Raw genomic sequence first — 25,282 nt, 5'->3', positions numbered from 1 at the left:
TAACTGACTGAGCCACCCAGGTGCCCCTCAAGGGGCTCACATTCTAATAGGAGAGACAGACCCCCAGAGCAGTTAACTATAAACACAATAGCAAGTTTTGTGACACGGGTACAGAGTGTACTGAGGGAACGCTGAAGGGGACTAGCTTTGTTAGCCTGGATGGGATCAAAGAAGGCTTTCTGGAAAGGATATTGATGGCTAAGCAAAAGTTAGACCAGCAAAGAGGAATGGCATCTGCAAGAACACAGGGCCACAAAACCCTTCACTGTACTTACTGTGTCCAGGCCTTGCATGGTTGACTGCCAAGTGATAAGGTGGGGCATTCTCAGACCCTACCTAGACTGGACTCCACTGCAAGGGCAAGTCCAGCAGGAAGGGGTCTTTGCAGGTAGTTGAATCACTGCTGTATCCCCAGCACCCCAGACACTCCCTGCTGCAGGGCGGGCACTCTGTAAATATTTACTGAATTGCATTAAATAGAATCCTTGGAGCAACCTGAGAGATGTGGGTCCACACTGTGGGTGGTGAGCTGCAAAGACCATCATGCAGTTGAAAAGTTCAAGAAATCAGGCATGAACATGAGCAGACATTCATCTCAGTGTGTATTCCCTACTTCTGCTGACAGCTCTCCCCTACCCTGCTAAATAAAGCTCTCTCCTCACCCAGACATCGTGATTGCTTTTCCCCTAGTCCTGGGGGAGAAGGAGGGCCACCCACTTCCTTTTGCAGAGGAAGAATTACCAGGTAAATTTCCTTTATAATATTTCTCTAAGATTGAAGAGGAGTTGAAGATTCGTTTTTTCATATATCCATCATCGTAAATGTCTTAGACGTAGATGATAGTAACCAATCGTTTGGACAGAGCCACATGTGAGTTTGGATGGCTAAGCCACTTCACTCACAAACTCACAGGACAATGGCGTTTGCAATGGCAGAGACACCAATATTTGAAAAAACAGTGCATGATAACTTACACAAAGTGGAAATATGGTGTCTTTGAGTGGAGAAGAAGAAAGCTACACATGCATGTAAGGGGGGAAAAATTCTATTTCCCAAAAGGAAAGGAATAAAAACAAAATGAGGTGAGCAAATTAACAGGCACATGAACCCTCTGACACCCAGTTGGTGGCCATCGGGTAAGGACAGCTACAGAAGCGCATATTTGGTGGAAATAAAAACAAAATGAAATTAAAAATGAACAAAATGAAATTTACCATGAGTTTTTGGACACTGGGTTGTTGTTGGGGGCTGCTAATAATTTTTCCCTTGTCTAAAGGGGCATCACTTACTGTTCATTAACAGATGATTCCTTTTGTCCCCCTAAACACTGACCATGCTATTGGCTATTCTGCTTTCATAGAGCTTATGCACTAACAAAAAAAAAAAATAGAAGAAGAAGAAGAAGAAGAAGAAGAAGAAGAAGAAGAAGAAGGCAGCATTTTTCTTCCCTGATGGTGGGGAGGACTCCTACCATGTAATTATCCAGCCCATTAGACAGCAAGGTCAAATCAGACAGATACAGAGGGAAAGACCGCCCTTGGAAGGTACATAGAGGTGGTCACACAGTTTTTAAAGTAACAGGCAGCGGGGTGCCTAGGTGGCCCACTCGGTTGAGTGTCCAACTTTGGCTCAGGTCATAATCTTGTGGTTCATGAGTTCAAGCCCTGCATTGGGCTCTGTGCTGACAGCTCAGAGCCTGGAGCCTGCTTCTGATCCTGTGTCTCCCTCTCTCTCTGCCCCTCCCCTGCTCATGCTAGCTTGCTCATTCTCTCTCTCAAAAATAAAATAAACATTAAAAAAATTTTTTTTAAGTAACAGGCAACTAGACAGGGAGACTGCAGGGAGAGGAAAGAAATTCCCAGTTGTTGATCAAAAATCTACACTTCAAGCAGTTTCACGTATTATAGTTCATGAACTCTCTACAAAAAAGTCTAGGACCTTGGCATTATTACCGAGACCATTTGACAGATGAGGAAACTGAGTAATACAAAGTTCACTAATTTGAAGACATCCAGCTATGATGGATCCAGAATGAGAATTCAAATCAGATGTGGCTGTCTTCAAAGCCCACGTGCTCACGGCACATTCTCTCAATTATATCACAATAAGGTCTGCATTTATTTTTTTTTTTAATCAAAGAATTATTGACCTACAATATTGTATTCATTTCAGGTATAAAACATAGAAATTTGATATTTATATATAGTACAAAATGATCTCCACAAAAAGTCTAGTTACCATGAGTCACCAAAGTTGTTGACATATTATCGACTATATTCCATATTCTGTACGTTACATGTCCATGTCTTATTTATTTTATAACTGGAAGACTGTACCTCTTAACCCCTTTCACCTATTTCTCCCATCCCCCCTCCAAGCCCCTGGCAACCATGAGTTCTGATCTGGGCCCTCTACATTTTCTCAGTAAATATAGTAACAGTTGATCGCTTCTCAGCCTTTTGGCTAAGATCAAGTGTAGTAACAGTTGTACCTGTTTTCACCTTTTTATAATGATCCAATTACCCTCATATATAATCAAGAATGCCTAGAAAACCTGAAACTTGATCTCGCCTGGAGGTGCCTTGCCCAGTTTGGGGAGAAGACACGCCCAGGAGTCATGAGAGACAGCACCTCTCAGTGATGGATCACCAGCAGATGGGCAGGAAAGGAAATGATTCATACATGTGCCAAAAGACAGCTAGGCACAGGATCCTGACTGCTGTGAGCGTGGGCTGGAGCCCCGACCTGTGGGGTGAAGCACTGGGGAGATAGCAGCTCCGTCCAAGGAAAGGCATGGGGCAGCTGTGACAGGCGGAGGGCCAGAGCCTCTGATGCGTGGGACATAGGGAAGGGATGCAGGCCACGTTTTGGTTTCTGTGCCTCCAGGGACACACAGATCCTTAACTGCTTAGGACACACTCTGAGTTTCAGTAAGGACTAACGAGGGAGACCGCCTTCGTGCTCCAAGGTCAAGAAGACTGCTCTCAGGTTCTGCTTCTCTATTCCATTTGAGAAATAACCAGCTCCATAGTTTCTACACAGAGCAGTGCTTGTATCCCCAGAATCCCTGTTAAACAAGCTTTGACACTGAACGGTGAAGACCACTCCTGTTATTTCCAAAGGTAGTTGTGTCAAACAAACATGACATTGGTTAGTCTTGCTTCTGGGGGTCCTGATGAGTACAATGCTAAAGCAAAACTCTCATTTATGAAAAAAGAGATGCTTCCTCAAATTCCCAGGCTATGCTCAAGGAATAACTCACTTCTCATGAGAAGAGGGTGGGGTGGAGAAAGTCCAAAGCCCCCACTTCAAGAGAAGCCACAGTAACTGAAAATACTACTCTGATTTACATTCCTGTCAAGCAGGAGAGACAAAGAACCTCACATGAGGACAGGTGGAAGGTGCCAGGTAACATCTAGAAGCCTGGCTATTTTTACTAGATACTACTGGGTACAGTGATATACTTTCTAGGAAAACTCTTTGAACTCATTGGAAAAAAACTGAAAAATACCATGCTGACCAATTAATGCCTTGGCCAGCCCACTCATCTACTTGCACTTTTCCATGTCTATTCTTCTGTGGCTAAACTTTTAGACTGTCTCTTTACTTGAGTTTTCTTTTAAGCCACACACTTCTGAGATAAAGATCTTTTCAGCTCATTTTTAAATAAACAAGTTCCTGAGCACTGCCCAGTGGCAAACATGACTATTAATTTCCTAAAGGAGGAGGTCAAAAGGCAAATAGTGTTCATTAGTTCTAGGGAAAATCATGCAAATAATCTTCTGGGATATGATGGAGTGACATCTGAGAAAAGCATATTTCACGAGAGCCCAACAACAGGGGTTTAGGCAAAGGAAGTCATGCCTGGCTATCCGGGTGGAATGTTTGGAAGATGTTACTGTCGTGAAAAGCACAATAAATCAAATGGCTGCCGCGCATTCCCTGAGTTTTGCCAAGCAGATGGCAAAGCTGGAGAATCAAGCAGGAAAGCTGGAGAACGATACAAGGGACAGGGGAAAAGATCAGACGGCGCCTCCCACAGGACTAAGTCGTCATTCATCTGGGGCTTGTGCCAGGCGTCATCCAGCTGGCTTAAACAGTCAGTAGAATGAGCAGAGTCCAAAAGAACCATCAAGCACTATGGAGGATCTTTTACATTTCCAGAGACAACTGCCTGAGAGAGCGGTCACGTGACTGCCAAGGAACACCACTTCATGTCTTCAGCACTTGTGAGACTCTGTGACGTCAAGCCACGGAGGGCCACCAAGCTGGCCCTTAAGGCTCTAGTTGTGCCTAAGTGCTTAGCGGCAAAAGTTCATGGCTGTCATGCTCATTCTGGACGGCTCTTAAAGACTTTGTCCAGCAGTAGTTTCCATCACTTAGGATTCTGCCCCCCCACCCCTTCTTCCCTCAGTGGAATGTGTTTTCCCTGAGCAAGAGGACAGGATTTTGATGTTGGTTAAATATAGCAGCGAGCTTTGCAAAAATGCTTTGTCAAAGGGAAGAGTTATTAAATAGGACATGTGGGTCGGAACCTAGGAAAACGGGTAAACTGAACCAAGGGTATCAATCACTGCTGTTCTACAAATGAGCTGAGAAGTCAGCCTCTCCTTATGAGTAGATAAGAGGGGCGCCTGGGTGGCTCAGTTGGCTAAGTGTCTCATCTCTTGATTTTGGCTCAGGTCATGATTTCGCAGGTGGTGAGATTGAGCCCCAAGTCAGGCTCTGAGCTGACAGTGCAGAATCTGCTTGGGATTCTCTCTCTCCCTCTCTCTCTAACCCTCCCTCACTTGCATGAGGCTCTCTCTCTCTCTCTCTCTCAAAATAAACAAACTTAAAAAAAACAAAAACAAAAACAGTACACAAGAGGAGCCGCAAATCTGGGAGGGGGTCGGGGCTCTGAGGCAGCCAGCCCTGACGTGGTAACCTGCCTTCAGGTCACCCAGCTGGAGGGTTTGGGCTGAGGCTCCAGCAGGCTCCCAGCAATGAGAGAAGAGGCCAAGCCCTACTTTAGGGCGTGTCTCAATCTGGAGTTTATGGGTTTCCCAGTCTCTTGGGAGAAGATGCACAGATTCTTTAAGAGGTTTGTGCCCCCAAAGTATTACGAACTACTACTTTTAGGAAGAGAAATACATAGCCAGGTAGCTACCCAGAAGCACATTTCTGTGGCACCAAACGTGGTGTCCAAGCACCTCAGTGTTCCCCAGCCACCAATCCCTGCCTCAGCCCTTCTCCCCACACCCCATGGACCTCTCCATGACCCGGCAGTTAAGCTAATGTCTGCCCAGGTTCAAGGCCCCCAAGCCCTTGCTCCAGCAGTTGTTCAATAATTCGGCTATCAGCTCTGCCTGTAGGTCTGAAGAGTGGAACCAGCCTTCCCCACAAACACCTTGTGCATATGCATTAGTCCAGTAGAAGATGGGTTCACCCATTCTGAAGTAGGGAGGAGGAATGGGGGCCACTTCAAGACTGGTGCCAATGTGGGAGCAAGTAGTGAATGTCCTTCCTCATTCATGAGGCTGAGGGTGGGCCAGACTCCTAAATGATAAAATACCTCCTCTGTGAAGAAGAAAAATAGCCCAGGGCAAATGCAAGAGTATGAAGAAGGTACTGGAAGAGACTGTGGAGGGTACCATCTTATCCCTAGCCTTGTCTGGAGTCTGAGAACTTCCCCCTGACAAGACCAAGTAGACTGGCAGGACAAGAACATGATTCACTTCCACACCAGAATCCGGGGAGTGGGTCCAGAGGGCCACCTAACAAGTTCCGTGGTGTGTGGGAAGGCCATACCCATTGGACTCAAACCAACTCGCTTCAAATATTAAATGTGGCACTTACTCTATGAACTTGAAGAAGTTACTTATTCTTGCTGAGTTTTAGTTTCCTTGTATTTTGAGTTGGAAAAATGGTCAATTACAGGTAATGACAGCCCCATTGTAGAGTTGGTTTGAGAAATGATGAGTTAATATTTGGAAGACCTTTAGTGAAGCCTCTGGCTATACATTCAGTACTCCCTAAATATTATTCCTTTCCTCCTCCTCCAAGAGCTAGTCTTGCACTTGTGTGGATTTCTGGTACTTTCCCACCCTTCCCTGTTTTTCCTTGTTTCCAGTTGAGTCCAGTGGCTTCCCTGCAGTTTAAAGTAAAAGCCCATGAGAGTTGTGTGTTTGTTTCAGAGGCCAGTGAGTTGGGAAGAAGTTTGGCTTCAAAGCTCAGAGAGGAACTCGAGAAGAAAAGTGATTGGAAGCCACTGGAAGACAGGGTAAGGGAGCCATCCGTGAAAGAAAGAAGCGTGGTGGGGAAATGGGTAGCAGCTCGAAACCAGCAACCGGCCCTGTGGATTTAGCTGGCAGTCAATGCTATTCCCCCCACAGCCAGTAAACGGCATTGGGGCTAGAGGAGGCTATGTTCATGCCTTCTGATGCCCTGAATCATTTTAACTGAAACACCATGGAAAAAACTCCTTTCACAGTATGGGAGGTAGCCATATTGGATGGCTCCAGTGATCCCTGCCTCCTGGTATTCAGACTCAGCTTGAGTGGACGCTGGCCCTGGTGACTTCTAGAAAATGGCAAAAGTGATGGGTTATCACTTCCAAGATTAGGTTAAAAAAAAGATTGTAACCTCCTTCTTGCTCACTTTCTCTTACACGCTGGCTGGGAGGCCATGCTGAACTGTCTATGGACAGGCTTTTGTGGCAAGGCTCGCGAAGGTGGCCTCTGGCCAATGGGCATGTGCGTGAGCTTAGACACAGATCCTCCTCCAGTTAAGCCTTGAGATGACTGCAGCCCCACGGGACACCCTGAGCCAGAGGACACAGCTAAACTGTACTGGATTACGGACCCAGACACTACAAGATAATAAATGTTTGTTGCTCTAAACTACTAAATTCTGGGGGGTAATTGTTTAAGTAGCAACGGCTCACTACCACACACGGCTGCATCAGGCACACAATACATTCGGAAATTACATCTGCCAAATAAAAGGGAATATTCTTCTTCCTACAGTGAACAGAACAGAATCACTTAATGGAATAAATCCTGAACATCCTTTCCTCTTGTGATTTTTGTCTGACTAGCCGAGTGGTATACGGGGATCACTCTGGAGGCAGGGAAAACTTACAAATTAATTAGCTGGATTCTATCACTAACTAAAGCTTGAGTTAGCGCTTCATGATCTAACTGGCTGTGTTCAAGGGAATGTGAAAATCTTACAAAAGCACTGCCCCCCCCCAAATCTGACTTCTCAACATGTAAAAAGAAGATGTAAGGAATAATTATGGAAAGGGAAGACATATGTTTATGTACGACCATATGCCACAGAAGAGACCTTAAAAATTCAGCCAAGGAGCTGGAAAACTGGTACCTAGTAAGAGGTTCCAAATAAACAGAAGTGAAGTTTGTGAAATAAGCACAAATAAACCATCGGTATTTCCTAAAGGTCCTCTTACATCAGGGTATTTACCCCCTGCATCTCTTTTTTTTTTTTAATTTTTTTTTCAACGTTTATTTATTTTTGGGACAGAGAGAGACAGAGCATGAACGGGGGAGGGGCAGAGAGAGAGGGAGACACAGAATCGGAAACAGGCTCCAGGCTCCGCGCCATCAGCCCAGAGCCTGATGCGGGGCTCGAACTCACAGACCGCGAGATCGTGACCTGGCTGAAGTCGGACGCTCAACCGACTGCGCCACCCAGGCGCCCCGGCCCCCTGCATCTCTTTAATCGTGTGCTATGTGCTACCAAACATCTCGTTTCCCTCCTTTTTCTTTCCTAAGGAAACATGTCCATGTTTTATATAAAATGGTAAGAGAGAAACATTTACCAGTGAGTCTTTGTTTTTTAATGAGTTAAAGAACATTCTCTCTAGAATCAGGCTATGCCAACTTGTATGCCGCTGTGGTTTGATATTTCTGTGAGAGGCATAAAAATAAAAGTCCAAAGTCTTTTTGGTGGGGTCTGCCCAGCTGCTGACCAGACACGTGTGATCTCCCTCCTGTTAGAACCCTCACAATGACACCAAAAGAAGAAAGAATGGCAATGGCAATGAAGACTGAAGAGGAAACCACAGGCCAAAGTCCAAGGGCTTCCATTAATATACCGTGGATACAGATGAACTGAGAAAGGCATTTTTAGATCACGCATCATTGATTACATAAACCATAAAACAAAACAAAGCAGATGCCCGCTCCCCGCCCGCCCCCTACTCCCAGGGGCAGGGAAGGACCTTAACACAGAAGAAATTAAAACGGCATCAACCTCACTAGCAATCAAAGAAAGGCAACTTGAAAATGCCATTTGTAGAGTCATATTGACAAATGCCCCCAAGGTGAGAGAGAGAGAAAGAGAGAGAGAGAGAGAGAGAGAGAGAGAGAGAGAGAGAGAGAGAGACTGGAGAGAGAGGGGGAACTGTCCTCCAGCCTGCTCTTGGGAGGACAGAGCCTCACCCAGGGGTAGGGGGCGGGGCAATCTGGACACCAGTGCCCAGAGCCTGATGGAGGAAGCCCTCTTCTTTTTTTTAACCTGTTCTGTACAGAGAGGAGGAAGCAGGTGGGTGGAGGAAAGGAAAGGAAATGGAAAGGAAGAAAAGAAAAACACAATTTACAGTGAGCAGATTTCTAAAAATCATTATAAAAATTACTTCGTAAATAATAAAAAAGCTCATTAAATCGTTTTGGTAACTTTTTTTTTAAGACCAGAAAAGAAATAATTTCCTTAGAATCCATACCATCATGAAGTAGACTCCTGGATTTCCTAGGCCAGTTATTTCCCTAAGATCAGAGAAAATAGGGGGTGGGGTGGGGGCCACCCATAAACCATAAACCAGACCACACTCCCCTCACACACTTAATGAAAGATCTGGTGTGAAAACCAGTGACACGTTGTCAAATCCATTCCTGTTTGTGAACACACGTTTACCAGTTTCTCGATAATGTTTGAAGTCAACGTGAGATTAGGGATCAAGTCCAAACTCTATCTGATGGTGGAATCTCTCATTTTTAGTGGTGAAAGCCATTTTTATCCGTTTGGCTTTTGACATAATATTTGCATTTATAAAGGCCGGAAGGAATGTACTGAATGGTTAGGCCCTGGCATCTGAAACAAAGGCTGTATTGACTTTTCACAACAATCCTGTGGTAGGTATTGCACTAGGTGCGGAAATAGAACCAATAAGCAACTTGTCAAAGGTCATCTAAGTAGTGAGTGGAAAGGGCAAACCTAGGACTACTTCATGCCAAGGTTGAGTATCTCTGTGCAGCCAGCTTTGTGGCTTTTCAAATGCAATTTGGTACATACTCTAGCAATTTACAGCTTAATTAGGTTAATTAAGACAACCATCTCAAAGGCTGCCCCTTTATTCTGGGGCTCCCGTTTCTGAAGCAAGCATTCCTCACTATGGATTGGGAACCCCGACGTGGTCAACCTTCAATGGAAGAGTCAAAGCTGCTCCAGCGCTCCGGGTAGGGGAGAGCTGTGGCGGAAGATTTCAGGGTCTGCACCTTCCCTCCCCTGCTGCTCTTGAATGCCGTCTTTCCAGGAAACAGAATAGCCTCTCCTTACTTCTAAGAAGTCTCTTGCTCTAAAGCTAAGGTACAGAGTGGGAAACACAGGAGTTCCTTACTCAAGGCTGATCTCCAGAATTTTCTGAGCTATACTACCTGACGGGCACTGAGCTAGACTACCGCAACTTCAGAGTTGGCTAAAATGCCTGACGCCAAACTATAAAACAAAACAAACAAGATCTGACTCACTATCTGAGCTCTTGACTCTACGTACCTGGGTCCCCACTTCATCTGTAAATGAAGTTGGACTGGCCGCCCTCCCCAGATGAGCCTTTCAGTTCGACATTCCATGGTTTGAATATATATCTGCAATGTACATTTTCTTTTTTTTTTAATGTTTATTTATTGTTGAGAGAGAGAGAGAGCGAGAGCGAGAGCGAGGAGAGTCAGAGAGAGGGAGGCAGGCTCCAGGCTCCGAGCCGTCAGCACAGAGCCTGACGTTGGACTCGAACCCACAACCCACGAGATCATGACCTGAGCCAAAGTCTGATGCTTACCGACTGAGCCACCCAGGTGCCCCATTTTGTTTTACTTTCTTCCACTGATTAATAGACATATTGGCAGAGTGCAAGTACATTTTATGTAGACTTGAATTTATGTGAAATTTGAAATAGTAAGGTTATAGAAGTATTAATAAAACTTGATTTTATGTGCAAACATCGAAATAAAAAAAATTATCAAGAACCAGATCATTTCATAGGGCACCTGGGTGGCTCAGTCAGTTAAGCGTCAGACTTTGGCTTAGGTCATGATGTCACAGTTTGTGCGTTCAAGCTCAGCTTTGGGCACTGTGTGGACAGCTCGGTGCCTGAAGTGTGCTTCGGATCCTGTGTCTCCCTCTCTCTCTGCCCCTCCCCTTCCCGTGCTCTGCCTCGGTCTCTCTCTCAAAAATAAATAAACATTAAAAAAAATTAAAGAACCAGATCATTTCAGAGTTGGCAGGAAATGAATGGTCAACAGTGTTACACTATTGTCCCAATTCTCTTAAGTACTAATATTCAGAGCTACTTTCCCAGGTAAATGGAAACACCAGCTTTCCTTTGTACCAGCTTCCTAACGGCCAACACTTTCATGTCTCAGAACACATGGAAGTGATTTTAGTGACTACTGTGTTGCCATTTAAATATCTACTGCTATTACAATTTAAAATCCTTTAAAAACATCCTATAGAAATGTCATTTACACAATCATTAAGGGGTTGATATTGGAAAAGATTACAAATTTTATAACTTTGGAAAGCAAGTTAGAGATTGTAAAACACTATTATTATGTGTATATTATTATGCTTGTCAAACATTTTGCTCAGAATAAGCAAAAAATATCCTTTAAGAGTTGTAGATTTATGTCTTTGAAGATCATATCCCCCCTTCTATACACTTATTTCCATGGAAAAACTAGTCCCAAATTACGTGAGTTTAAATCATATGAGATCTTCTAGAACTCGTTTCTTGCATAAGCTAAGACTACCAGGTAGTCTCTAACTAGAGATGTTCCAGAAGAACTTCTATGCCATGACAGCTGGGGAAGAAAGCCCTAGAAGCATGGACAGCCAAAGTGCACACGGCAGGAACCCAGGGGGAATGACAGCTGAGCCTTCCTGTGGCTTCCTCCATCCAGTCAGGACGGGGAAGGGACTATTCCAAGGGCCGCTGCTCCAGGCCAGGACACAACTGGAATGGAAAGGGAAACCCATCTGGCCAGAGTTCTGCACAGATCACACACCTCAATTAGACTCAATTCTTTAGGTCTGGAAGTGACCTTGGAAGTCATCTCTCGTCCTGCAAATGCCCTGCCCTTCCCCTCAACTTGGCCCAAGTGCCACTCACCACAAGAAATGCTTTCTGAACGACACTCCCATTTCTTCAGTGCCTGCCTCTTTGCCACCAAAGCAACCCCGGGCAAGCGTTCCCTTTCCACTGAGCTCTAATTGCTGGTTTTGTCATTCCTCTTTCTCAACAGGACATTGTGTTCCTTGAGAACACAACTGGGCAGTGACCAGTTGGTCAGCTTTTTATTCCCAGGACCTAGCAAAGCGACAGGCTCCAGTGGGCACTCTGGAGCTTGTCTGATGACGCAAACCAGCTGAATCCTTTCCTTTTGCAGGGGAAGAGCCAAGGGGGAAGGACTTGCCCAGGGCCACTCAGGTCCTGAGAGTCAGAGCTGCGACTGGGACTCAAGTCTCCTGGCTCCAAGGCCTTTACCCGCTGGTCACCTGGGACATGGATGGTTCTGAACTTTCAGCGGGCAGTTTACATTGCTTCCAGAATCTGTGTAAAGGCAGTTATGCTTCTAGACCAACCCAAAGCCTCTGCCTTTTAGAAAATTATCTCACTGAGGACCTCTCTTCCCCATGAGCTCACCTCTCTGGACGACTTGTAGATACAAGCTGCTCATCACACACTTACTGAGCATCTCAAGACAAGGACTCAAATAAGCAAAGTACCTTGTTTTTTCCATGCAATGGCCTACTTACCTTAGGGTTTATTAAAATCGGATAGCATTCCCTACAATTGCTTCGAAGCATCCATGCATGCATACGCACCTACCTAAATAACTAAATATCAAACTTTGTCCCTTGGCTTCTAACTTGAATACATGATCATACTTTTAATACCAGGATTGGGAAAATGAAAATATATAAAACTGAAACTCAGTTGCTGCTTTGCTGAGTGTGGCTCCCCATACTTGAGGAAGGAAAACAAAAAACAGCTCCACGTTGGCCTAGGATTCTGGGATGGCTAATGCTCCCATTGTTACCAGGACATATTCATTGTGTGTCAGCCCGCAGAACGCCGTGCTCAGCCCAGGAGGCAATGCTGGGTGCTGGAGCCTCAACAGAGCAACAGGGCGGCTTCCGCGTGGCTCCACCTGCTCACGTTAGCTGCGGTATGGCTTGTAGTATTCCTCGAGTTCTATGTCCCCCACGTGGAGGGGAGGGCCCAGGCCACCTGGGTGGAAAGACAGTGCTGATCACAGAGCACAGGCCTGGAATTCTCTCTGGAAACAACCAGCAAGACCAGAACAGGGCGGGGGGGGGGGGGGGGGGGGGCGGGGCACAAAGGCAAGGCCTCTCTGGCTTCCGTCCAAGGTTCCAGGAGATAAATGTTGAGGTAGATTCTAAAAATTAATGCCGAACCATATGAGAGGTCTGAGAACAGGCAGAAGTTTTGGGATTGACCCTGGGGTTGGAAGGGACAGCAGAAGACGCAGGGGACAGGTTTGCAGAGCTGTGGCAGCTGGTGGGCCAGGGCCAGCCAACATCACACACGTAAGCAGGCTCTCGGCAACTGAGGTGGCTCTAATTCCTTTTACGTCCTCTGTGAGTTGTAACTCATTCCTCGTTAGAGCTTTCCCAGCCTTTATCCACAGGCACCGAGCCCAGCAACAACTCGTTTCAGGGTGTCTGTCAAACACCCCCCCTCAACTCCCTGCTGCCCTGAGAAGCTGAAGGGCCACACACGTGGCCCTTTGATGTCCATAAGTGACTGCCATTAGGAACCACTTGCTTGAGTCTTGAGTCCCAAATGTAGCCAGTGGCGAACATCAACGTGGCTTGAGGAAAATCTAGTGGGTGCCAATCCTTTAACACTGAAGTACGACTAGACTCAGGGCTGCCAGAGATTAAAAAAAAAAAAAAAGAAAGAAAAGAAAAGAAAAGTAATGGCAGGTGGGTGGTCTTTGTCCCAGCAGGCCTTCCACGCAGGGCAGGAAGCCTCAACTCCAGGAAAATAAACAGAGCTGCAGGCAGCCTGCTGCGAGCAAAGAAACCAACAGTGTTACTGCCCCTTCGGTCCTCCTGCCAGGCTGTGTCCACAGCCGTGAGTGCTTGTGAATGCGCACAAACACATGTGCATGCACACACACACGCACCCATACACATGTGCACTCATGCGTGTTCACACACACGCACAGAAGTGCATACACAACACACATGTGCTTGCACACATACGTGTACACACACGCACACACCTTTTTAAGTTGTCCACAGGCAATCTTATGATGACTTTCCCAACTGACCCTTTCTTAGTTACCAGCTCAAGCTGTGGCCAACATGGGGGCTTTGATAAAGAACACAGGCATTGTCTACAGGAACACTTTAAAAAGTGTTTAAGTGACGACGTTATGTTCTTGAAAAATAAAAAAGGAAAAGCAAATTCCGGCCCTGCTTCTGAAATGTACTAAGTGCCAAGCCATAAGCGGCCACATGGACAAAGGACTCAGTATGAGGTAGGACAGATGCCTTCCATTCGGCCCTTCTTCAGGTCTGAACCCGGATGTCTCAGCTCAGGATCAGAAACCACAAGTTTGGGTGTATCTAAGAGAAGTTTTCAGATGCACCATGTGGCTGGCTGCTCAGGAGATACTTGATGGTGGATGGTTCTTTGGGGCACAGCCCTCCCCTAACACACTGCATAGAAAGCAGCCAATCCCACTGGGAAAGCCAGCTCCCCACTTTTGGGGACAGTTCCCGGCTCACAATTCCCGAGGAAGGGTTCGGTAAAGTAATGCTCAAGGCAACAAAGGTCTCTACAGGCTTGAAGTTTGCTTCAGTGCTACTGTCAGATGCCCAGGATGCCTGCATCCTGGACGCCAACAATCCCGTGGTCCTGCCCTTGGAGCTCTCAGTACTCACTCTCACTACATTGCTAGAACTTTCCGAAAGGAAAAACAAAGAAACCGTGCCTCTGCCCTCTCCCCCCACACTGCCATGTTGTGGAGTGTGTGTACTGTAGATGGGCTGGGTACAGTGGGCACAGGTTTCTTCTGGAAAGTGACAGATGCAGCTGGAGTGATTACACATTTATTAACTTAATGCATCTCATGGGTTTTCGTGACAAATGCACCCCCACAAAGGACGACGGAGGGTCCCCAGTTACTAGCCCTTCAGTTCTCTTGATCGATTGCGTCTCAGACTTGACCTTCTTTCTCCTTAATTTGTCCCTCCTTGCACAATTTCATGTTGTACTGCGACCCAGGTTCCAGACCCTCATCACAACATTCATTCGACTAATAAATATGGATTACTTAGGATATGGGTTTACAATCTGGCTGGAAAAGATTGGCCAGCTCCACCAATGGCATCATGGTATGGCAGAAGGGCACACAGGGTCCTATAACCCGTCCGGGGAGTGACAACAGCATACTCCCAGAACTCTGAGAGAAAACTATCTTAAGAGAGCAAACCTGGAGAGATTAGCCAATTCACCCTAACGACATATACAAGATGTTCATGGCAACACTATTGATAATAGCACCAAACTGAAGACACTCGAATGTCCTTCATGAGTAGAATGTATTAATAAATGATATGTTGTTATAATGGGATATTATACAGCAATGATATCAACATACTATTTACTGCACACAACATAGACATCGCTTATAAACATCATGTTGAGTAAAAGTGCAGTGAGTTTCATTTATAGAAAGCTCAAAAACAGGCAAAGTTAAAACCATGATGTTAGAAGACAGCAGTTCCTCTAGACGGGGTAGTGGCTTAAAAGGGCTTGTGGGGTGTAGGCTGTGCTCTATTTCTTGCTCTGAGTGAGGGCTCCGTGACTCCAATAACTTTGTGAAAATGTATCAACTTTGGGAAAATTTATACGCTTTTCTGTATGTACAGTATATATCCATAAAACATTTTCATGTATATATATATATATACGTATATATATATATATATACATATATATATATATATACACATATATATATATATACATACATATGTATATATAGGTGTGTGTGTGCATGTGTGTGCATGCAGTTGGTGCTAGTAAGCAGCTCTGGAAGTAACACAAGAGATGTTTGAAAACGCACAACTAAAGAAACTTTGGATGCTCCCAGTTCCTTGTGCATGATCTGGCATAAGGTCAGAGAAGAAGGCCTGAATATAATCATAATCATTTAAGCCACAATGCAATCAGTTACCCTGTGCTCTCCTCAAAAGAGAATGAAAAAGATTTGGTGAGACAGAAGTTTGTAGTGTGTATCTTGACCATCCCTCAGAGAGGTGCTCAGTCAGGAAGGCAGGAATACACTCAATTGTGGGTGATTCATCAGGCCTCGCCATTCTCAAATGACATGCTATTTGAGGCCATTTCTCCCTTCATTCTCTTGTTCCCCACTCATAACAACCTTCCAACCACAAATCCAATTTCTCTAGACCAGGACATGCTAGAGAGGCAAAAAGAATATTCTGATCACTATAAAATGGCTGCATTAAATCAATTACATCCTTTTGATACTACATATACCTGCAAGGCCCCTGCTACAGACACTTCTGCAAACACCAGGACAACATTGAGTCCCAGCACCTGCCAAGTCAAGAACCAGAACTTGAACTGTGGAATTATTCCCGAAGTGCAGCTCCCCAGAACCACAGCCCCAGACTCTCTCATGTTCTTGGAATGGGCTACTCAGGTGTGTTTTCAGTGCCTGTATCATAGGTGGCCATTTCCCACCCACATGCAGGAAGAGAGGCTGGTTGGCCTCCGTGATGTCAAGACCAGCAAGACTTTCCAGTGGTCAAGAGGCTTCGGGGCTCAGTCAGAGTCGGGGGTCTCTCCCTTGTCTCAGGGGTTCCTTCGAGTTGGTGTGACAGTTGTCATAACTCGCTCCTCTCTGTCCCACTGCCCACTAATAAACACCGAAAATAAAGTACAGTTGTGCCCCCTTATCTGTGAGGAGACCACCTTCCAAGACCCCCCAGGGGATGCCTGAAACTGTGGACAGTCCTGAACCCTGCATATACTATGTTCTCTCCTATACACACCTATGATAAAGTTTAATTTAGAAATTAGGCACTGTAAGAGGCTAGCAGTAATAAAATAGAACAATTATAACAATATACGGTGATAGAGGTTATGTGAATGTGGTCAAAACATCCTATTGTCCCGCTTGCTCCTCATGAAGAGGATGGGAAATGACAACATGCCCGCATGATAAGGTGACTGAGGAAGGCATTGTGATGCAGTGTTAGGCTATGTTGACCTGCTGACGAGAGGTCAGAAGGAGGATCATCCCCTTCTGGACCCTGGTTGACCACGAGTTAACTGAAACCGCAGATAAGGGAGGGACCACTGTATACATTGGGGATCCCGGGGACCCTTTCCAATCTGACTTCTTGGTGAGATCTGAATACTAAACAACAATCTCATTGGAGGATATATTTTGCTATCCTCATTGGAGGATATTTTGTCCCCTACAGAACTGTCTTCCATCCCTGCTCCTTCATCGGGAGCCCTGAGTCTGGAGGCCACAGGGGAACATCCGGGATGTGCTCTGGGCACAGCCCACTGAGCACAAGTTAGAATGACAACAGGTGTGGAAAGAGGAAAACTCCTGTCATACCAGCCTTCTGGATGTGGAAATGGAAATCCCTCCAGGACATGGCAGGAGGGGTGCCTCCTGATCCCACGTTGCACCCCGAGAACACAGGTGGGGGGGACAGCAGCAGGCAGTGCTTGGCCGTGAGCTTGCTGGTTTGTTCGTTCCAAAAGGAATTGGTGAGCCCAAAATTTATACCCATTTGCCTTCAACACGTCTTTTTCTTTTAATCTCTGAAGCTACGTTTTCACACTTGTTAATGAAAACCGTACTCGTTTTGTTTCTACAACAGAACCAATTCCAGGGAAGTCAACTCATTCAGGCTGACCTGTGGGAGTGACTGGCCACTGTCTGAGGCAAAGGGTGAGAACTGGGGTGCCAGGAAGAGCATGGTGGTCCAAAGACCAAAGACAGAAGTGAGACTCTGGGCATGTCACGCTTCCTTCCTTGTTCAACCATAAAATGAGGGGCTGGGAATCAACATTGCTAAGTTCCCTTCAGGATCCACGATGGCTGGGTAAGGAGCCTCATCTTCAGATCAGAAAGGGCCTGGATTCTGATTGTTAATTCTATTACTAGCTCTATGACTCAGGTAAGTTACCCCACCTCTCCGAACCTCTGTTTTTAATTTGTAAAACAGAAGTAATAATCATCACATAATAACAACAATCATAAATAATGATAATGTGGTATATAATATACAAATACAACAACAACAACAACAGTAATGTAAATGAAGCAAATGTATATGCGGCATTCAGTCAGGTGCCCCTTACAGTGTAAATAATAATCAGCAAAAGGTAAAAAGAGGCACGAGTCTGTGAGCAGTTAGGTAAGGGTGGGAAATGTTCAGAAACAACTGAATTACCATCAGATCCGACCCTGACTCTTGAAATGACCAGCGCTGGCTTTACTCGCAGATATGGGAGGCTACCCTCACATTCACAGCTGGGAAACATCTTGACTATAGGCACATCAATGACAACTCCCGAGGTTTTAGTACACATTTACGGAAGCTGATGACAGTAAGAGAGGCGAATGGTGCTGAATAGTCAATTTTGTTTACATCTTACGGAGAACAGTGAGCTATTAAGACCAATCTGTGCTTAAGAGCAAGATGTAACCAACCAGCTGGGGCCATCTCTCCTGGCGTCCTCACCTAAAGAACGTCCTTAAGAATAACTGCACCAACTCTATCTAGAAGTGGATGCTTTACTTAACGAAGTATTGCAGAAACAATTTTAGGACACTGATAGGACAGATACACACGTGTCTTGTTCTGGGTTCTGCAATACAGGATCGTGTTTCTTTTCTGGGTTCTTTTGAACTTCCTGTCATCGATAATGAAGTAATTAATTGCCGACAAAAGCAGCAACACAGGCTTTTCCTGAGATTACAGGAAAAATATTTGCCTGGGCTACACAAAGTATCTAATTCCTCACTAAGGGTGAGAAAAACACTTTAATAATGTTTAGTGTAGCCAAATCCTAAATTCTGATGAGTGCAGAAATTAAAAAAATACACATACTGAAAAACAGATATGTTTTGATCTGTTCCAAAATGCACACTCACTTCATAAATAAGCAATTTATTTTGTATTGCTCTCTTTCCCACAAGAAGTCTATGGTGCGTACACGCTTGGGCGTGTCAGGAAGAGCAGGTTGTGGTCTACATAGTACAGACATACTGCACCATCCTTGAAAGACGGACCACAAAAATCCTCAGGGAGGAAATGACCAGATGCCTGCAGGCAGCCCACCTGAGACAGCTGGCGGCCAGGGGCATGGACCCTGCATCAGTATGACTGCATTAAAACCCTGCTCCCTGCTTACTTGCTATGTGGCTTCAAATTACTTAACCTCCCTCTGTTTGAGTCTCCTCAACTCTGAGGTGAGGGTAACAACTGGACCTACTGCAGGAGGGAGCTGTGTATTAGTGCATGTGGATTATTTAACACACAGGATGCGCTTGAGAGAGTGCCTGTCACTCTTACTCCAGGTAGGTTATTATTACCTTTTGAAATGCTCCAGCTCATCACTTCCCAATCTAGAGCTTGTTGTCTATACATCGGTTTCTAATAAATCAAGACTAAAAGGCACAACCCACACCTTCGCTACCAGCGATCGTGATCCAGTCAACGGCACAAGCATTGGTAAATATCGCTTGCTTATGCCACTGTCCTAGGTGCTACACTAAACACACACACACACACACACACACACACACACACACACACACGAGTCCTCTAGAAATTCACAGCACGTAAAGAAATTATAACACTCGGATCAGGTCATGATCTCGTGGTTCGTGGGTTTGAGCCCCGCACTGGGCTCTGTGCTGACAGTCAGAACCTGGAGCCTGCTTCAGATTCTGTGTCTTCTCTCTCTCTGCCCCTCCCACACTCACGCTCTCTGTCTCCCTCTGTCTCTAAAATAAATAAACATTTTAAAAAATTAAAAAAAAAAGAAATAACACTCAGAACATGCATGAAGCCAATACGGAAATGAAATATGCTGAGCACTACCAATGTCCACAAGTGGACATATTTTACATAAAAATTCTTTCCTTAGGTATCTCACCTCCTCTACTGCACTCTGCACAGACACTCCACCCTGTGCACAGTGGTTAGCTGTATTTCACAGATGATGACACCAAGAAGCAAATATACTAAGACAAGTATCTGGCGCAGGGTGATTCTTCTTCTTGCTTCACACCTTGAAATCCTTTCTGACTCCAGCGATGCCTGGAACCACCATCCGGGTGGAAACATGAGTTAAGTAATCCGGGCCTTTTGCCCCCACAGTGTGGCTCTGGAACTCACACAAAAAATATCTGAACTTTAGAAACATTTAGGGGCACCTGGGTGGCTCGTTGGTTAAACATCCAGCTCTTGATTTCAGGTCGGGTCATGATCTCATGGTTCGGGAGTTTGAGTCCCGCGTCAGGCAGCACGGAGTCTGCTTGGGGTTCTCTCTCGCGCTACCCCTCCCCCACTTGTGCTCTTGTTCTCACTCTCTCAAAATAAATAAACTTAAAAAAGAAAAAGCAGATTTAGACAACTCTGCATTAAGAGGTAAGAGACCTTGGTGCTGGGGTGGGGACGGGTTGGTGAAGGTGGAACCAGGGATAATGGCTTCCCATGGTTCTATTTCTAAACCACAAAGGTAAATTTTGATGGAAAAAAATTATGTTATTTGTATCACTTTTTTTTTTAATACTAAAAAGAAAGTTTTAAAGGAAATGGGAAAACATGGGCAGCAAGCAGCAGCCTAGGTTCACCTGACAGCGGAAGCCAGTGAAGTGCCAGGGTCTGGTGGTCAAGTCTGGCCCCCAGATGGGCGGGGCTTCCTGCTGAAGCACAAGAGTCATACCATGGATGAGACACATGCGCGCGAGCCCGTCGCAGTCTGCGCAGGCCCAGCATCCCCGGAAGCCCTTCCGCCTCGCTCATCCGGGCTTCCTGCGAGGCCCATGTGAACATCTGCATTTTCTTCTCCTCTTGGAGACTGCAAAGAGGGCCAGTGGCAGAACCCTGGGAACAGCAAACTTTGGAAGGCAGGTGCAGAATGAAAAATCAGAAACGGAACTACAAAAGAATAGTCAGAAAGTAGGCAGAGACTCCATGAGAGCAGAAAGCCAAGGGGAGAAAGTTCCGGAAGAGGGCAGTGTCCATACTGTCCAGTGCTGAGGAATTAGATCATATGTGGCCGAGTGGTATCCTAGGTGGGTGAAGAGAGCTCAAGAGAAAACTAATGCAACAGATAACGTGCCTGTGTGTGTATTCATGCCTATACCTGAGGGGTTTTGGACACTGAGGAAAGGGGACCTTTTAAGAGTAGGAAGACCAGGACGAACCACACCCTTACTGTCCCAAGTGTCAAGTATCAATGGTCTCATTCACTCTGCGTCTAAGGATCCAGATGTTTAGGAAGCTTTGGGCAAGCACAGTGGTATCTACTACCCAACATCCAGAGAGATGGTTCTCCTTTATCTGTAGACAAGAGCTCACACCAACATTTCACCCAGACCCATATAAAACTTATCTATGGATAAGTTTCGAATAAGGGAGCCTATGAAGGCTCTCTAAAGTTGACAGGTGCTTTCACACACCACCTAAGTTCTATATCCAGTATGCTCTGGAAACACTCCAGAAAGTTCTAGCTTGTCATTGCTAAGTTTACTATCAATTGCATGGTTTGGGGAGAGGTGCCTGGAACATAATTAATGCAACTGAGAAAAGATGTACAGAATTACAGAGGTCTGTGTTATCTGAAGCACAAAGAACAGTGTGAGAAAGACGGCAGGCGCGTTAGCCTCTGCTGACTCCAAGAGAGGTGGGGAGGACATGCGGTTCTTTACAAAGACACGCCCAGAGCCACAGAACACTGGATCTGAAAGAGGCATCAGAAATCATTTAGTTCAACCCTTTTCCTTTTACTAAAGGGGAAACAGAGAGGTTGACAAAGTCACAATTGTTCAATGTAGTCACTGGGGGGTTAGAGGGTGACTTGAATACTCGGCTCAGTCTGTCTTTACATTTTGAGTGAGACACGGGAAGTTTCTAATGGGAGGATTAAAAGGTTGTGCTGAATCAAACGAATGACACCAGAAGTCCCACCTCCACCAGAAATGGAACGTGCTATTTAACCATTAAGAGATTCTATTACAGGCTCGGTTAGCAAAAGCCCCTAACCACAGGAGCTACAAGCGTCCTCCCACCAAGCATCAAGGCCCAGGGGGAAATTAACCCAGAAGCAGAAACCACCAAACAGGTGTACTGTCTACACTAAAGCTCATCTGTCTTATTTCTGAGTGAAACAAGTCCTCAGCTTGAGCTTCAATCTCATTTGCTCAACGTTTCACCACCTGGCTGCACTCTGAGTTCCCTCTAGCCAGGGGATTCTCTTGCTTGTGTGTTCCTCTTCCAAATCATTCATTAAAAGTATGCTATGAGGCAAATGTTGACTGATCACTACAGAAATGAAAAAGCTTACACCTCTACACACACGTGAAGGCTCATTCAATTCCTACTTCTTTATCTATTTATTACCTCTGATGGCTGTCTCCATATACGTGAGTAAATATTTTCCCCAGCCAGAAAGAGTTGATCAGAGACTTTTTCAAGGTCTAAATAGATTGTAGCCACTGGTTCCCCCAACCACATGATGATTTGCTCCCTGATGGGATATTAATTAATTCAACAGAAATGGCTTCCTCTTACAAGAATCCCGTTACTTTGTCACCCAACGGCAATGAGTCACACTTACTAAGAGCTCAGTGAGCCTATACTTTAAAAATTATTATGTGGCCTTTGATATGGATGACAGATGGATAGATAGGAGGTCATGAAGCCCCAAAGAAAACAGACACCCCATATCCTGCCCCACTAAAGACTAGATCTCATTACACCCTACTAAAGATTAAATTTTTTTTCAACGTTTATTTATTTATTTTTTTTTTGGGACAGAGAGAGATAGAGCATGAACGGGGGAGGGGCAGAGAGAGAGGGAGACACAGAATCGGAAACAGGCTCCAGGCTCTGAGCCATCAGCCCAGAGCCTGACGCGGGGCTCGAACTCACGGACCGCGAGATCGTGACCTGGCTGAAGTCGGTCGCTTAACCGACTGCGCCACCTCGCTTAACCGACTGCGCCACCCAGGCGCCCCCACCCTACTAAAGATTTGAGCTCATCACCAATTATCACTGGAGTCAACTTGGTGCTTTTCCTGGATCCCGCCTTCTAAACTACCCCTACCTAGATAACCACCCTTGCTTTTAAACATAGTTTTGCCACATGTGGATGTATCCTAACAATATATTGTGTACATATACTTGCTGCTGAGTTTTATAAACATGGTATTTTACTGTATATAGTAGTCTTTGGGAACTCACTCTTTTAAATTGAATATTAAAATGTTTAAGATGCATCCATGTGATTCCCCGTGGCTATATTTTCTTCATTTCCACTGCTGTATGTCAGTCCATTGTGTGAATACACCATGGTGCATTTGTTTGTTCTCCTGTTTGGGGACACTTAGATTGTGTCCAGTTTTTTGCTATTATGAACATTATTGTCTAGAACATTCTCAAACATGTCTCTTGAAGAAATTATAAAATATATGTTTTTGTTAAGTCGAAGGGTATATGCATGCTTTAAAAGTTAATACGAATTTTTCCAAAGTGGTAATACCAAATTACACTGCCACTAGCAGGACCTGTGAGGTCGTGTTTCCACACGCACATCACCGCTGACATTTTGTATTGTCAGACTTCGTAATCCTTGCCAATTTAGTGGGAGTGGAATAGTATGTCACTGTGATTCTAATTTACATTTCCCTGATTACTAATGAGGCTGAGCATGTTTTCATGTTTTCAGATTGTCTACCACCTGGCTTCTAATAATTTTAGGCAATTCATTTTGTAGCAATGCGTATCAACTATTCATCAGCCCCAAATCCTGCTTAAGAGGATGGATAATAAGACACACATGTCCTAAAAAACACTGGTGGCTCTGAGTCTTGTGTAATGGATACTACCCTTGACTCTGCAATCATTAAACTCTGTCCATACTAAGCAACAGCTTTTGGCTTGGAGACTTGAGCTCAGCTTAAAAGGTAGGCACACAGGGGCACCTGGGCGGCTCAGTGGGTTAAGCGTCTGACTCTTGGTTTCAGCTCAGGTTATGATCTCATGGTTTTGTAAGTTCGAGCCCCACAATGGGATTCTCTCTCTCCCTCTCTCTCTGCCCCTCCCTCACTTGCACTGTGTCTTTCTCAAAATAAATAAATAAACTTAAAAAATATATTAAAAAAGAAAAGGTAGGCATGTATGATCTAAGGGAATCCTCTCCTGCCAGTAAGTGGTTCAGGAATGGAAGTGTGAATCACATCTGTCTAAAGAGATGCAATGAGAGGACCACTGGAGGCTTCTGGGAAAATCCTTCCTTATTCTTACAAGCAACAACAGAAAGCCAGGATACGTCTGACCCTAGATGATCCTAACGAGGAAGTGGTGGGTCCACATGCAGCAGCCATCCTAAGCCTACAAGGAGAACAATCATGGAATGAAGTTGTCATTGTGGAAGGCAAAGTAGACAGATGGAAACAACCCGGGTCCTTGATCACACCACTCACCTACCTGCCAGATGAACCAACACTGATTCCCTCTGTCTCAGGCTGCCAATTTATGTCAACCAATCAGTTTCCTTATTGTTTAAACCAATTTGCACTTGGCTTTCTGTTACTTCAACCAAAAGCATCCTGATCGAGGTTATATAGTTGGTTATGTGGCTTGAAAACAAAGTAAAGCAACAAAAAACTATACGCCATGAATAGCATTCCTGACACTCGTAAAGGGGCTGCCCAACAGCAAGAAGCAAAGCCTGTAAATGAACCTTCCATGGTGGAGGATGGGTGAGTGGTGAGGGGTAAGGAATCAGGCAGTAGGGACAGTATGCAGAAATGTGGGGTTGGGAGCACAAGCTTTATTGCCAAGACAGGTTTTGGCACCCATGAATAGGACCATTCAGAATGGTTGCTATTAGTTGAATTCCCCTCAAGGTATCTCCTCAACGAGCTGACTCATGCCCCCAAAGTCTGATGGCTCTCTTACCCACCCTCTCAGTGCTGATGTGAAGCAGTCAGCTCATAGTCGTGGTGTTCCTCCTTCTATAGAGTCTTCTTTTTACTGTTTCATAGAATTACCTTCTTGGTCTTCCCTTCTAGCATGTGCATACCCTGCAGGAAAGCATTGCACTGTCTTCTACTTTGTAGCCTCTCTGCCACCAGTGTGAACATTGGTCCTGCTGGCAACTCCTGTGGGCCCTGAGACAGCCATCTCTGATCTCAATTTCTTTCTTTGTTATAAGAGCAACCTTGCAAGACCATTGAGTGGATTACAACACACACCACTTGGTTAATGAATGGCTGCCATTACCGTTTAATGCTGTTGAGTAAGTGCATGAATGCCCAATGTTCAGGGTGGGCTAGGTGTGGTCAAAAGGTGAATTTCAGGGGCACCTGGGTGGTCAGTTGGTTAAGCATCCAACTCTTGGCTTTGGCTCAAGTCATGATCTTGTGGTTTTGTAAGTTTGAGCCCCCCCCATTGTGCTCTGCACTGACAGTGTGGAGCCTGCTTGGGATTCTCTCTCTCCCTCTCTCTCTGCCCCTCCCCCACTCATGCTGTCTTTGTCTCTCTCAAACTAAATAAACTTTAAAAAAATAAAAAAAGACGAATTTTAGCCTCAGAATCTCTTCCAGCCCAGGACATAGAGTTCTATATCCTAAAGAATCTCCTCTTTGGGAGAAGTAAAACATTATTATATCCTTGTCAACAAAGGAGAATCTGAGTAAATTGTGTCAACTGAAGAATGACGATCTTATCAAATCATAAA

General features: G+C 45.2%; 1 protein-coding gene and 1 pseudogene across 3 annotated transcripts in view; one reads left to right on the top strand and one right to left on the bottom strand.

The window, feature by feature from the left end:
- ZDHHC14 (zinc finger DHHC-type palmitoyltransferase 14) overlaps positions 1-25,282 on the bottom strand; it is a 294,109-nt gene that overhangs the window by 136,275 nt on the left and 132,552 nt on the right. The gene's annotated exons all lie outside the window — the stretch shown is intronic.
- On the top strand, positions 2,444-2,528 carry LOC125166957 (uncharacterized; annotated as a pseudogene).

The sequence above is a fragment of the Prionailurus viverrinus genome, chromosome B2 (assembly GCF_022837055.1).
Source record: "Prionailurus viverrinus isolate Anna chromosome B2, UM_Priviv_1.0, whole genome shotgun sequence".
NCBI lineage: Eukaryota > Metazoa > Chordata > Mammalia > Carnivora > Felidae > Prionailurus > Prionailurus viverrinus.
Note: the sequence above shows the minus strand (reverse complement) of the source record. Positions and strands in the feature narration are given on the sequence as shown.